Below are 16,491 nucleotides of genomic sequence, written 5' to 3' on the forward strand. Positions count from 1 at the left end.
ACTAGAACCAACGACTCATGATACTAGTGTTGATGCTATCAATTTGGGGGTCAACATGAGGGAGTATTTTTCATTAGAGGCTTTCTTTATGAGGAACACACTGTGATAAACACATGTCATATGTAACACCCCAAATTCAATTAATTTATTTAATTAAATTTAGTTGTATTTTATTTAAATTATTAAGTGAGTTATATGTTTTGGTTGATTTTTGAAGAATATGTGTGTATTATGTGGCATGTGGTTGAGTTGATGAGAGTGGTCGAATTAATTAGAATTTTAATTAATTTATATTGAGGAGAATAATTGAAATAATATAAGTATTAGAAAAATAAGGAAAAATAAAAATAATAATTGATTAATATTATTTTGGTGAAAATTGAGTTATTAGAATAAAAAATTAAAATAAAAAGTGATATTTGGTCAAAGTGAGATTGAAATGAATAATTGAATCTAGGTACAATAATAAGCTCTATTGAATTAATCAACTAAAAAATAATACAATTCTAATTAAAAACCCTAAAGTAAAGGATCATATAAAATCAAAATTATAAATCCTAAGGGTAAAATGGTCATGCGCTCAAAACTGATTAGATGGGATTAATAATCAAGAACATTCAAAATTAATTAATACTAACTAATTAATTAAAACCAATGTGTTAATACATGACAAAAATTAAGCTAAAATTAAATTAATCCTAAAAATGACCACATTATTTCTACTAACCTAATTTTAACATGTAAAAAGTATGAACAAAAAGATCAAGTCAGAAATTAATTAAAAGATTAAGCTAATTAAAATGGATTAGGAAATAATTAACATGAAATGGGAGTGTGATGCAACAAAGGATGTATATTGAGGAAATTCTTTATGGGCCTGAAAAGAGGCCCAATACAGTGCAGTTGGGTTCAAGAAGGGTTCAGTGTGAACCTAGGGGTGTGGTAGCAAGTTTGGGCTTCAAGCCCAAACTGCACTTGTAATAATCCGGATCCAGCTAAGTCCAGGCGCCATGTGCGAGATTTGGATCTAGCCAAGTCCAATGGACCAGGTCAATCCCTTATACATACGCAAGCTGAAACCCGAAGGTTAAAGGAGAAATCTCGGAGGAAGTGCTTATTCACGAAGCAACGACATCATCACACCTCAATGTTTTCACCGTGTTTTCAACAATTTTAGCATCACGTGGATTCAAAATGCGTCGTGTAGCATAACGTTTCATCATCGGTTCGCGTTCAGTCCAATCATCATCGCGTGTTGAATTGTAATTCCTTGTGTCGAAGCAGGTTGCTCGACAGAACAAGGAAGTGACGAACCACCTAGTATGTTAAGTTGTGTTAGTGTATCGAAGTGTCGAAACATATTGCCTCACACATGATTTCGACTTATGCCTATTTTAGTAGTGTTAGCTATTTTGGGCTTTTATAGTTATGGGTTTTGGCTTGAGGTCCAAGTTAACCTAAATCTATAAATAGAGGGAGTAATCGTTATTTTTGTAATAAAGTGAATAAAGTATTCATAACATTGTATTCACAGTATTTTGCAGTTGCAAAGTGAATAGGAAGTTTTTCACAGTTTGTGGGCAGAGAGAAACTCTGCAGAATTTTATTACTCTTCTCCTTCACCGTTCTTTACACTCTTTCTTCTCCATTGTTCTTTATTTTCATTGCTATTGTGTGGGTAATAGCAATATTGTTCATCAAGATTGATTGAAATTCTCCATAGGTTTTGGGGATTTCCAACATCTGGTATCAGAGCTCCGGTTTAATCGATTCATGGGAAGAAAATCACCATGGCAACGAATCATCCAAACTGAAATTTTCCAGCAAATCTTTTGATTCTCAAGAACAACAATTATGAGAATTGGTGCAAGCAGATAAAGGTTGTGTTTTGTTATCAAGATCTTTGGGATCTTGTGAAGGAATGAGTAACAACGCTTGTAGAAGATGCGACAGATCAAGAAAAGGTTGCACATAAAGAATTGAAGAAGAAAGATTATAAAGCTCTCTTTATAATCCATCAATGTGTTGATGCATATAACTTTGAAAAGGTTAGTGATGCAGAGTCGGCAAAAAAAGCATGGGAAATTTTGGAGAAATCGTTTAGAGGCGTGGAGAAGGTGAAAGAGGTGAGGTTACAAACTCACAAAAGAACATATGAATTGCTTCAGATGGAAGACAATGAAAGCATAACTGATTTTTTCACCAAGGTTACGAAACTGGTGAATCAAATTAAGGTATGTGGAGAAGTGTTGACATCAAGATCTGTTGTTGGAAAGATCTTAAGGTCGTTGGCTCCAAAGTTCGTCCACGTGGTAGTAGCCACATAAGAGTCGAAATATTTGTCAAAATTGACAAAGGAAGAGCTTCAAGGGACGCTTGAATCTCATGAACAAAGAATGGCTGAAAGAGCTGCAGGAAAGTCGAAGAGTGATATGACTTTACAGGCTCAATCAACAAAAGAAAGAAAAGGCAAAGGAAGCTGGAATGGTAACAAAGGAAGAGGAGGCTACAATAATTCGACTGGTCGAAATCAGCAAGAAGGAAATTGGTCGAATCAGAGAAAACCCTGGAACCAAGGTAACCAAAGAGGTGGTGTTGCAGGTAGAGGAAAAGGTGGTGGTCAAAAGCCAAACAAGAGTCACATTCAGTGTTACAATTGTCAGAAGTATGGTCATTATTCTAGTGATTGTCCAGAAAAGCAGAAGAATCAAGAAACTTATGTAAAGTTGGCGAAACATGAAGAAGAAGAGACGTTGTTGATGGTTACAACAAGAGATGAAGAGAGATTCAAGGACCAGTGGTACTTGGACTCAGGATGCTCATCACACATGTCTGGAAGAAAGGATTGGTTTGTCAACATAAAGCCCTCAATGAAGAACATGGTGAAATTTGCAAATGACATCACTCTAGCAGCTGAAGGTGTTGGTGATGTTCTGATTATGAGGAAAGATGTTAAGAGGTCAGTAATTTCAAATGTGTTGTACATACCAGGCATGAAGAGTAATTTGCTCAACATAAGGCAGTTAGTCGAAAAGAACTACAAGGTGTCAATCGAAGACAAGATGATGAGAGTTATCGACTCAAATGGAAGGTTGATCTTGAAGGCTCCAATGTCTCAAAATAGAACCTTCAAGAGAAGAAATATGGTTTCAGGATTACCAGAAATCGACATTCCAAACAAAGTGTGTGAAGAATGCGTACAGGCGAAGCAACATAAGAACAACTTCAGTAAGGATGCAGGAAGCAGGTCGAAGACAATTCTTGAAGTCATATACTCTGATGTATGTGGTCCTCTCCAGGTGGATTCGATTGGAGGTAACAAATACTTTGTTACATTCATAGATGATTTCAGTCAAAAACTGTGGTCTTACCTGATCCAGAAGAAAAGTGAAGTGATCGAGGTATTTGTCAAGTTTAAATCTATCGTCGAAAGACGGAGCATACGAAAGATCAAGATTTTGAGAACTGATGATGGTGGAGAATATGTATCGAAAGACTTCGATGCATTATGTGTGAAAGAAGGGATTGTGCATGAGGTGGTGCCACCCTACACTGCACATCAGAAGGGAGTCGCAGAGAGGAAGAATAAAACCATTATGAATATGGTTAGAAGTATGTTGAAAGGCAAGCATCTATCCAAAGAATTATGGGGAGAAGCTGTGTCGACTGCGACATATATCTTGAACAGATGTCCGACGAAGAAGCTAGAAGGAATCACGCCAGAAGAATGTTGGTATGGTGTCAAGCCTAACTTAAGTCATATGAAGGTGTTTGGATCTATAACACATAGACATGTGTCAGATCAATTGAGAAGAAAACTTGATGACAAGTCGAGTCAAATGATCCTGATAGGATATCATTCAACTGGAGGATACAAGTTGTTCGATCCAATGAATAAGCAAATGGTGATCAGCAGGGACGTGATCATAGATGAGCTTAAGGAGTGGGATTGAACAGAGAATGTCAAGAAAGATTCAATGAGAATCTTTTGCGATGAACCAACTAGTGAAGTCGAAAGAGAAGTTCGACAAGAAGAAGTCAGAGGTGAAGCAAGCCCAAGCAGACCTCAAAGAACAAGACACATGCCTGCAAAGTTGCAAGAATGTGTGATTACATCAGATGATGTGGTCGATGAAGAAGGTGAGCTGGTACATTATGCTTTCTATGCAGATGTCGAACCTGTCAATGCAGTTGAGGCATTGAAAGATTCGAAGTGGATGAAAGCAATGAATGAAGAGTTGAAGTCAATCGAAGTCAACAACACTTGGTCACTTGTCGAATTTCCCCAAGACAAGAAGGAAATCAATGTGAAGTGGGTATACAAGATGAAGTTGAATCCCAAAGGAGAAGTGACTCGACATAAGGCGAGAATTATGGAGAAAGGATTTCTTCAGAAAGAAGGAATCGACTTGATGAAGTTTTTGCACCTGTTGCTAGGATCAAAACAATTAGGTTGGTTGTTGGTCTAGCAAACATGAACGACTGGAAGATGTGCCAGATGGAAGTGAAATATGCATTCTCGAATGACCCCTTAGAAGAAGAAGTTTATGTTGCACAACCATCTGGGTTTGTGAAACAGGTCGAAGCAAGCACATTGAGATGAAGTTCCATTATCTTCGAGAGCAGGTAGCAGATGGGAAGATGAATGTGGAACACTGCAGAACTGAGAATCAGATTGCAGACATCATGACGAAGGGAGTGCAGGTCAAAATATTAGAAGACTAAGAGCTATGATGAATGTAGATAGCTTAGACACAATGAATTAGGTGGTGTGTTGAATTGTAATTCCTTGTGTTGAAGCAGGTTGCTCGACAGAACAAGGAAGTGTCGAACCACCTAGTATGTTAAGTTGTGTTAGTGTGTCGAAGTGTCGAATCATGTTGCCTCACACAGGATTTCGATTTATGTCTATTTTAGTAGTGTTATCTATTTTGGGCTTTTATAGTTTTGGGCTTTGCCTTGAGGTTCAAGTTAACCTAAATCTATAAATAGAGGGTGTAACCCTTATTTTTGTAATGAAGTAAATAGAGTATTCATAACATTGTATTCACAGTATTTTGCAATTGCAAAGTGAATAAGAAATTTTCCACAATTTATGGGTAAAGAACGATGACGGAGAAAAGTAATAAAATTCATTGAAATGAAATGAATTCTGAAATCACTGTAAATTATTAGTTTGTTAGAAACTTAAATTGAAATGAAAATGCAAACGAAATCCATCTTCTGTTAGTGAAATAAACTTTTGTTAAATGAATTAGGTGCCAGTGGAAATGAGCTTGTTAATGGAAATTCAAATTCATTTGAAATTTTTGGTGAACTGTAAATGAAAAGTACTTCTGACCTATTTCTGAAATGTGCTAAGATGGTAGAATTTTCTATTTAACTGATATATCGAGTTGTTAGTGTTGAGATGGAGTTTGTTGTGAAATTTTAAATCATTTTCTGTTATGAAACTGTCCATCGTAGGTCGAAGTTTGGCGAATGGTCACTGATTAAATGGTGACCTGCTAATGCAGATTTAGTTAAGTTAAAGCCTTGTTAACAATTAGTTAGAATCATTAAAAGCTGGTTCATTAGAGTTGGGCAATTAGTTAGCAATTTCTGATTGGTTTTCCAAATCAGTTGAATATGCTATTAATTAGTACTGATCTGTTTTAAAACTTGTTGAGAAATGGTCTGTTTGAATTGAATGTATGCATTACCATAGAATTTGGAATTCGAATTGTTAACATGCTGTCAGTTGGAATTTGCTAGAAATAAAACTGTTGTAGTCGTGGTATCATGAATCATGGATTGCCATGTTAACTAATTTCTCCACTTCGGTTAGGAATCAAATAGAGTCATGTTGATTGATATTGAATTGATTGTTATGATATGGAAAGTTTGGAAGCTGTATGGAAATGTTTTAATGCATATTGATTGGAAAGTTTGAAGGTGTATGAATATTTGAATGAATGGTTTATGGAATGTTTGCATTGAATATCTTATGGAATGTGCATTGAATGACTTAGGTTAATGTTTTGTGTATGACTTGAACATCAATTCTGACATTTGTGTGTTGGTTTGTAGGTCTTTAAGCTTAAGCATGGCTTTATGGTTGGCAAATGGCTTTGCTTGGCAAATGGAAATGGTTTTGCTTGGCAAATGGAAGTGGCTTGAATTTGTAGTTTTTGTGAATTGGAAATTGGAAAATATGGAATGTAATTAAAAAATAGTGTGAGTGGAATTTGCAAAAATATGGTTTTATGTAATTTTGGTTTGAGATTTGGAATGAACAATGTATGTTAAAATTTTAGTGTAAAATTGGAATATGAATTGAAACTTGAATTGATGTTGAAATGAATTGAAATGTAATGTGAATTTAAATGTTGGAAAAGTTTGAATAAGATTTCAAATATTAGTGAAGGTTTTCAAAATATTAATGAAATAGTTTTTCCTAATTTAAAGTTATACTTAGCATGGATTGAGACTTGATTAAGTTATCTCTGAAATGGTTTCAAGAAAAAAGTTAAGCTTAAATTTTGAATGGAAACAAGGATTGAAAACAGAAATATGATTGAATTAAGACAAAGCTATTAAAAGTGATTGGAAAATTGTTGTAACCACTTTAAAATGGACTATTGATTAACACTTAGATCGAGATGGGAAGAAAGATCAATGGTTGATGAATCTAATGTATGACTTGAATCAAAAGGGTCTATAAAATGAATGGTTGACTTTGGTCAACTAGTTGACCAAATAGTCAATAGTTGACTAAAGTCAACTGTGAGGTTTGAATTAGGGTTTTCATACATAATGCAATCAAGGCGTGATCCACATGAAACAAGACTAAAGGTTAAGCCACAATGCATATCAATAGAATCAATATCTGAATGGACTAGTCACCCTTGACCCTCTATACCACGTGAATGAAATGAATCAAGACATATAGACCCATGCATTTGCAAATACTAAGAGACCTAAGTCAATGAACTAGGCAATGTTTGAATCAGATGAAATACCAACCATGTAGGCATATGGATGATGGATGCTGCATGATATGATAGTCAAACATCTTTCCCCAATGAATTAGGGTTTCTATCAAACAAAGGGTGACAAATTAAGCCATAAGGCAGATTAAGATCACACATTCCCTGATTAGGATTTCAGATGCATAGATAAGTGTCATGATTGTGACCTTCTTGAACCAAAGTCTAAAAGAGCATGAAATTAGGGTTTCACTCCACTAATCCCATATGAAAAGCCATGCCACATTCCTAGGGCTTGATCCACAAGCAAACTTTAGCTTTGTTAACCACAAGCTTTCAATCTATGATGGTTATGAAAAGGTGTTAATATGTATGCATGATGCACGTGAATGAGGCATGAGTGAGTGCAGATGAATTTCAAATCATAGATTGGATAAAAAATGAAAAAGGGGAGGGCAAATTTTGGGGTATAATACTATGCGAGTGATGATAATAGTTACTTTATTTCTAATTTAAGTCTCTTTAATCCACCTTATCACCTCTTCTCCCCTATTGAATCTTTGTGTAATTGAGAATGCATAAAAGGTATCTAAACATATTTGATTTTTATCGCATATTTGTAGAAGAATTTTCATACTTGCAACATAAAAAAATTTAAATAATTTTAAAATTGATTAACGGATAACTTTACATTAAGTTTTTCGATAAAAAAAAAATTAAAGACTAGATATCTTAACAAAAAGTGTTTCGGTACATAATATATTCAAATCGAAAATCATTGGTCCAATTCTCCGATATATTAAAAAATAAAGCATAATTAATCACCAAGTCTTTTAACTTAATTTAATGTTCCGTTTTAGTCCATTAACTAAAAAATATGACAAATTAGGCCCTTAACTTCACTTTTGTTACCCTATTTTGTAACAAAAAAAACGTTAACTTCTGGTGACGTGACATCACACCACGCCATTGGTACAAATCTGAGTCAATATATGTAGTTAAAATTGATAAACTGTTTAAACTATGGAGTTGCCCCGAAAACAAAATTCCCGCAATTTAACCAATAATTATATATGCTAATTCAAATTTATACCAATGACCTTGCTGTCACGCTAAATCACCCGAATTTAATATTTTTTTTCTTTAAAAATTGATCAAATAAGATAACAGAATTGAAATTAAAAGACTAACTTATAATATTTTTTAGTTAAAAAAATAAAAATATTAAATTAAATTAAAAGACTAAAATATATATTAAAATAAATAAATAAACACAAAACCAAAACACTTATTTCAAGTTATTCCAAAGAAAGTAAAATTGCAAGTCATCCGGTATACATCACATATGCATCAGATGTCATTCTAGAAGTTATATGAGGATTTTTTACCAATATACCCCACTTTTTCGAATAAATTCCCAAAATAACCCAGTTTTCAAAAAATTTCCCAATCTACCCCACTTTTAGAGGGAGACGCCAATTGGATTGGCGACCCCTCTTAAAAATTACAAGGAGGCGCCAATTGGATTGGCTAGGGCACCTGCCCTAGCCAATCCAATTGGCGCCTATGTGTAGTTTTTAAGAGGGGTCGCCAATCCAATTGGCGCCTCCCTTAAACAAGCCTCAAATGAAAAAACCTTCAACATGAAAGTTGTAGATCTTTTCAAGACAATGAATTTGGATATAAATTTTGCATCATTTGAATTTTTTATGAGAAAGTTATGGGCAGTTGAAGTTGGACTTCTGAGTTTTTCAACTGTAATCTGACCTATAATGTCTTGCATTATTTCATGTGTTTCTTTTAGAGTTATGAAATTTTGTCCAACATAACATTTGAAGTAGACATATTAAATTTTCCAATGCACTTGGTCCCACCTCAAAATAATTAAAAATGAGTGATTTAGGTTCCTGCGAAGTTGACCTAAAATTAGGGTTTCAACTGTAATCTGACCTATAATGTCTTGCATTATTTCATGTGTTTCTTTTAGAGTTATGAAATTTTGTCCAACATAACATTTGAAGTAGACATCTTAAATTTTCCAATGCACTTGGTACCACCTCAAAATAATTAAAAATGAGTGAGTTAGGTCCCTGCGAAGTTGACCTAAAATTAGGGTTTCTGTCAAAATGATCTATAATGTTTTGAAATGAATGATGAGCTTCCAAGTTTCAAATGGATTTTTGATGAACATGAAAGTTGTTCATATGGCGACTGTTGTTAAAACTTGAATGGAGGCGCCAATTGGATTGGCTAGGGCAGGTGCCCTAGGCTAGGGTAGGTGCCCTAGCCAATCCAATTGGCGCCTATGTGTATGTTTTAAAAGGAGGCGCCAACTCAATTGGCGAGTCCCTCATAAAATGCCTTTTTTGTCTTATAAATAGATGCGTTGTGTGACCTATTGTTCCACAACTCATATAATCATTTGGCTATCATGTTTGATGTTCGTCGCCGATACGGTAAGGTGATTTATGCGAGAGACAAACCTCAATTGCTGATGCTGTTTTGGAACATCACCACGTTAGATCAACTGAAGAGGGAGCTGGTTCGATGGTTAGACGGGAAAATACCAGAAGGGGAAAAAATCAGAAGTATTGAGAGACTTGACAGTATCTTTGGTTGGGTGCGAATGAAGACTGATAAGGATGCTAGGGAAATGATGTTTGGTCGAGACGACATTAATTTGATTGTTGTAATCAGTTAGAATTATTTATGTTTTCATATGTTTTGTACTGGTGTTGGTTATGAAACTCGTTGTAACAAGAACTTAATGATATATATTGATTGATTGTTACAGAAATACAATGTTACAAAAAGCATAAGATCAAGATAAAATGTTACAAAAAGCTTAAGGTCTAGATAAAATGTTACAAAAATCTTAAGATCTAGATGATGCTCCTTGATTGGGACAGTTGTTTTTGTTGTGTCCTGGTTGACGACAGATACTACATAATCTTATCATTTTATCTGTGGAACCCATCTCTGTTCTGATACGTGTGCTGTTTGGCCTTCCTTTCTTCTTTCTACGCATCTCTTCATTGTGCCAAACAATATCTCCTTCATATGGAGGCTAGTAATCCTCCATTGGTAGTACTGAAAAGCTTTGACTATATACATTCATGATGGTGTTTGCCTTGTACACATCAGATAAATGGGTGTAAGCGTCTTGACGAGTATAAGCGCATGCTGCAATTACATGGGAGCAAGGTATGCGGAAGGCCTGAAATTTTCCACAATCGCACCAACTTCTGTGTAGTTTAACCGCGTAGGCTAAATTTGGTCTCCCCTCGCTGTTGCCCATTGTTTCCTGGACGCTGAAATTTTGTCTTTGACGGTCAAACACTGTTACAGCGTGTGTCGTAGCTTTGATGCTCTCCTCTTTCATGACCTTCATGCAACACTCACTGAATACTTGTCCAGACATTAACACTGCACTCCATCTTTCACCTCTGGTTGCGAACATAGAAGCCAACCTATAATAGGTTGATCTTACCAAGGCGGTTATCGGCAGGTTTCGAATTCCTTTGAAAACCCCGTTCATGCATTCCACAATGTTTGTTGTCATGTGGCCCCATCGACGACCACCGTCAAATGCTCTTGTCCACTGCTCTACTGGGATGTTATTTATCCATCTCCCCGCGTCTTCATTAGACAGACGAATCTCATCACGATAATATTGAAAAGACGGTTGAGTTAAAGCATACCCAACATTCACCACCTTCTTGCGAAGATTCTTATCTTTTATAGCACGCATGAAGTTTTGTGCAATGTGTCTGATACAGTAGACATGTGTAGAAGGAGGATCATGCCATCCGTTGTCATGGTTGTTGTAGGCACTTTCGATGGCAGCATGTCTATAAGAAACCAAACATAGATTGGCTTGTGGAGCGACATGCGTTCTGAGATGTCGAAGAAAGAAACCCCATCCACCAGCCGTTTCACCTTCAACAAGAGCAAAGGCAATGGGAAATACATTGTTGTTACCGTCTTGTGCAACTGCCATGAGCAACGTACCCTTGTATTTTCCGTATAACCAAGTGCCATCAATTTCCAGGAGAGGTTTGCAGAAAGCGAAACCTTTGATGCACGGGTCAAATGCCCAAAAGAGACGGTGAAATATTCTATTACCTGTAGCACAGGTTCCGTCTGGCATCATTGCTGGCACTGTCTCCAGAATTGCCACAGTTCCTGGGACATAAGTTTTTAGTGCCCATAAAAACCGTGGTAATTCCTTGAATGAGTCCTCCCAGTTTCCAAAAACCTGCTCAACAGCCTTTGTCCTCGCAATCCATGCTTTCTTGTAAGATGGAGTATAATTATATGTTGTTCGGATATGGGATATAATTATACTCACCTTCACTGATGGGTCTTTATTTACCAATGGCAGAATGTCTCGACATATCAAAGCTGTGCTCAGTTTACGGTGATCTTGTTCAACGGTTGTTGCGACGCAACTGTGTGGTGGGTCTATTGAAGCGATCTCCCAAGAGTCATTTTTCTTCTTGTAAGATGCAGCCAAACGAAATTTACAAAGCATGTTACGACATTCGATAACATACCTTCTAGAATCAGTGCGTTTCACCGTAAAGTCAGCAAAGTTGTTCATGTGGTATTTTTTGATTGCCAAGACACATTCCTCTTTGGTACGAAACATGTCTCCCACCTTTAATTCGCCTACTGGTCTCGGATACGGATTATAGAAGACACTGTCGGACATTTCATCGTCGTTAAGAGCCATATTTGTCATATGTTGAGGAGGAATATAGGCATGAGTAGGAGGTATTGGTGGTGGTTGAGCCTCATCTTCATCGTCGTTATTCAGGATGTGATCAACCTGTATCTCAGTCTCCTCTTCTTCTTCATCAATAACGTCGACCTCTACTTTTGCTTCTGGGTTGAGTTCATCTGACCATTGTGCATCATCTGCAGCATCTCCACCAGCTGGATCCTGATCTGTTAGTTGAGACTGTTGAGACGGTATACATGGCTGTAGAGTAATGTACAACTCGATACAATCCATGCCTGAATGTTCATGACTAAGAAACATGCTTTCAACATCTTCATCGTCTCGTATCTTTAGGGGGAAAAACTTGCATTGACCATTCTCAAAAAATATAGTATTCTGATATGTCATCTTTGACACATTACCTGATGCTATGAAGGATTGTATTCTTTTTTTGAAATGCAAAAAGGTTGCATTTCTCTTCATCGTGACTCTAATGGTATCAGTGTTTTTAAAACAAAAACCATGAATCTCAGACTCAAAAGTTTCACCGTTGCAGTGAACGTTGATACTGTATAATGATGAAGATGACATTTTGGAGATGAAAACTATTTTGCAAGTGCAGATGAATGTGAGTGAAGATGCTAAGTATTTTGCAGATGATAAGTATTAATGTGAGTGAAGATGAATGTGAGTGAAGATGAAAAGTATTTTGGAGATGAAAAGTATTTTGCAAGTGCAGATGAATGTGATAGTAAGACACTTAAATAGATGGTATCAGTGTCTCACATTAAAGCTAGTCTGAGATACCGTGTCAAGCATGCAAGTAATTTCAGAGATGAGGTGTCTGTCATGCAAGACAGTGTGACCTGATGTGTCAAGCATGCTAGCTAGTCAAGAGTTGATGTGTCTGTCATGCAAGACAGTGTGAGTTGATGTGTCAAGCATGCTAGCTAGTCAAGACTTGATGTGTCTGTCATGCAAGACAGAAGTGAGTATTCAGCATGCAGGATACTAGAGAGCCACGTGTCTGAGATGATGTGTCAATCCTGCAAGACAGTGTGAGTTGATGTGTCAGCCAGGCAAGCTATCAAGAAGGTAGTCATCAGCATACAGGAGACAAGACAGACACGTGTCGGACACCTAAGATGGTCAGAGATGATGTGTCAATCATGCAAGCCATCCATAAGTGTTTTGTTCAGCATGCAGGAGACAACAATGCCACGTGTCAGACATGCAGAAGGTGGCGCCAATTGGTTTGGCGCCTACCTTTAAGGCTTGTACATGGTCGCCAATTTGAATGGCGCCCCCATGGAGTCAGTCCTCGAAACCAAGCATTCAGAACTAGCCTTGCATGCATGTACCCTATGGTGTCGCCAATTTGAATGGCGCCCCCTCCTTAATATTGTACATGGTCGCCAAATGAGGTGGAGACACCATGCAAACACAATTTTTCATGCACTCCTCCATTTGCCTATAAATTGATCCACTCCTTCAACAATTCTTCCACACCAACATTCTCACTACTTCATCTACATTTCTCACTACTTCATCTACATTACTTCTTTTACAATTTCATCTTCAACAAAATCTTCCATTTTCATCTACACCAACTCCCCAACAATATGTCTTTACTCACAATGGGCGAAGCACACAGAGGAACAGTTGCAAACATCGCGACATACGTAAGTTTTTTCTTATACTTCTTTTTTATGTTTCATCTCCACCAACCCCATTTTATTTTGAAATACCGACTTAGTCAAGTGTTACATTATTTCTATTATAGGATGTCTCAAGGTTTCGCACTCGAGTCCACGAATTTGTCCCAATGGACCCGATGATTCAACCTTATGTTGAACTCGCCGGTTTTGGTCACCTTAGCAAAATTATGTCTTGGTCTATAGATAACAAGTTCATTCTAGCCTTATGCGAAAGATGGAGGCCAGAGACACACACATTTTGGTTTCCAACCGGTGAGTCTACCGTGACGTTAGAAGACGTCTACATGCTTTTAGGACTACGAATTGAAGGCAAAGCTGTTAATGGTAAGACCAACTTTCCAAATTCAATTTGCATGGAGCTTTTAAACACTGATTTGTTAGATGATAATGCTAGGGGACAAGGTATACTACTTTCACGCCTAAAGTCATATTATAATAGTTTTTATTTAGATGAGCATTCTACCGAAGATGCTCGAATCATCAAAACTAGGTGTTACATTATATTGTTACTAGGATCCTTTTTATTTCCCGAAGGTAGTGGTTCTAGCATGCATATTATGTACTTACCTTTACTTAGACATATAGATAGAATAGGTAGTTATAGTTGGGGATCCGCATGTCTAGCCTATCTCTATAGTTCTTTGTGCAAAAACTCCCACAAAGATACTTCTACATTTTCTGGATGTGCTGTTTTGCTACAAGCATGGGGATGGTCAAGACTACCGTCTCTAGCACCGGTCAATAACAACCCCTTCACTTTTCCATATGCAAAAAAGTAAGTTGTTTAAATTGCTATATCTTTACTTCCTTCCTTACAGTTTATTACCCATAACTAATTTATTTTAACTTTTTGGTGTAGATGGTCGGCACGCGGTATGAATTACAGCAGATGTCCGAGACACTGTATTACTCAATATCGCAACCTGTTGGATCACCTTCGACCGGCAGACGTAAGCAAAATAATTACATTATTTCTTCATATTATGTTGACTTTTTCTACATTCATTTAAATCCTATTGTCTTTAACATTTCAGTTCATTTGGCGTCCATACCTTAATATGGATCATGAGCATCAGATCAACCCTGAAGACACAGCTGTATGGACAACATGCACACCGATAATACGGTTCACAACAGTGGAGCTGCACAACACCGATCGTGTGAAGCTGCAGTTTGGTATGGTCCAGAATATCCCAGATCCCCCAGCTAGCCTAGGAGAATGGCATATGCGTAAAGTGAACGACCAATGGAACTACAACCCTTGGCAAACCTTCGCAAGATCAGAGTGTCGCAAGTGGAAGCACCGTCATGACCATGTCTTAACTAACGCAGTCATGCCAAATGAGGTAAAACCAAGTCGTACTTATATGGCTTGGTATAGATCAGTTGGATTTCAATTCATCGCCGATGATATGTACCTCTACGACCCACGCCAGACAAGTTACACACAAGAAGGCTCAACATCTAACCCCCAACAACATTCTCAGCCCGGTTACTCACAACCACCTATCCGACAAACTTTCCGTTCCACAAACACACAAACATACAACCAAAACATGCCATTCACCCAACCCCAAAACCAAGAACATCCCCCATACCACCACCAACAAATGGACCATCAACCTTCGACCGAACATCGCTTCGCACCCACACCATCACCCTACCAAAGTCGCCTTACCCAAAACACTAACCGCCCCATCACCTACCGTAGCCAAGAACCCCAAACATCACAATACCAAAACATCCCACAACCATATCTCTTCCAAACACCCCAACAACCTTTCCAACCTTTCCTAGACCCATCATTGTCACCCATGTCCCCCTTCAACCGTCCTGGTCGCCCATCCATGAGTCAACCACACCCCAACTTCTCTGGCATGGGTCATGAGCTCAGCTACGCCGGTACACCATCATTGAATACTGAAGACTATGCTGAGTTGGCTGAATACCTCAACGGATCTTCTCCTGTAGGAGGTAATGACGCTCCTGGACCATCAGATGAACAAACACCGGTGCAGAATCGTCAACGTGGGTTAGGGCCAAGGGTTAGGGTAGCTAGGGGATGTGGGACCGGAGGTCGGTTAGGTGATCCCGGTCATCACCATTAGGATTCATTGTGTAAAATCCAAATTTTATTAATATCAATTCGTATTATGTCAAATTTATCTTTGTGTAAACTCCAAACATTAGGTTTCTTTCATAATTCTAAAATAAACACATATCATAATACAAAAATTTATAGGTTAGAAACCCTAATTCAAGGACTTGTTATTGTTATGTTGAAGGGCTTGAATTTGGTCCCTTTTGGCAAAATTCACATACACATATTTTGACAGAAACCCTAATTTTGGGTCAAGTTCGCAAGGACCTACCTCACTCATTTTTAATTATTTTGAGGTGGGACCAAGTGCATTGGAAAATTTAAGATGTCTACTTCACTTGTTATGTTGGACAAAAATTCATAACTCTAACACAAACACATGCAATAATACAAAACATTATAGGTCAGATAACAGATAAAATGTCAAAGAGTCCAAGTTCAGGTGCCCATACCTTTCTCATAAAAATTGCAAATGATGCAAAACTTTAGTCCAAATTCATTATCTTGAAAAGATCTACAACTTTTATGTTGAAGGTTTTGTCATTTGAGGCTTTTATCATTCAAACTAAAGGGCTTGAAGTTGGTCCCTTTTCGCAAAATTCACATACACTTGTTTTGACAGAAACCCTAATTTTGGGTCAAGTTCGCAGGGACATAACTCACTCATTTTTAATTATTTTGAGGTGGGACCAAGTGCATTGGAAAATTTAAGATGTCTACTTCAAATGTTATGTTGGACAAAAATTCATATTCCTAAAAGAAACACATGCAATAATACAAAACATTATGACTCAGATAATAGTTAAAAAACTCAGAAGTCCAACTTCAACTACCCATAACTTTCTCATAAAAAATCCAAATGATGCAAAATTTATATCCAAATTCATTATCTTGAAAAGATCTACAACTTTCATGTTGGAAGTTTTTTCATTTGAGGCTTTTTTAAGGGAGGCGCCAATTGGATTGGCGCCCCCTCTTAAA

This window comes from Lathyrus oleraceus, chromosome 5, assembly GCF_024323335.1.
Source record: "Lathyrus oleraceus cultivar Zhongwan6 chromosome 5, CAAS_Psat_ZW6_1.0, whole genome shotgun sequence".
Lineage (NCBI taxonomy): Eukaryota > Viridiplantae > Streptophyta > Magnoliopsida > Fabales > Fabaceae > Lathyrus > Lathyrus oleraceus.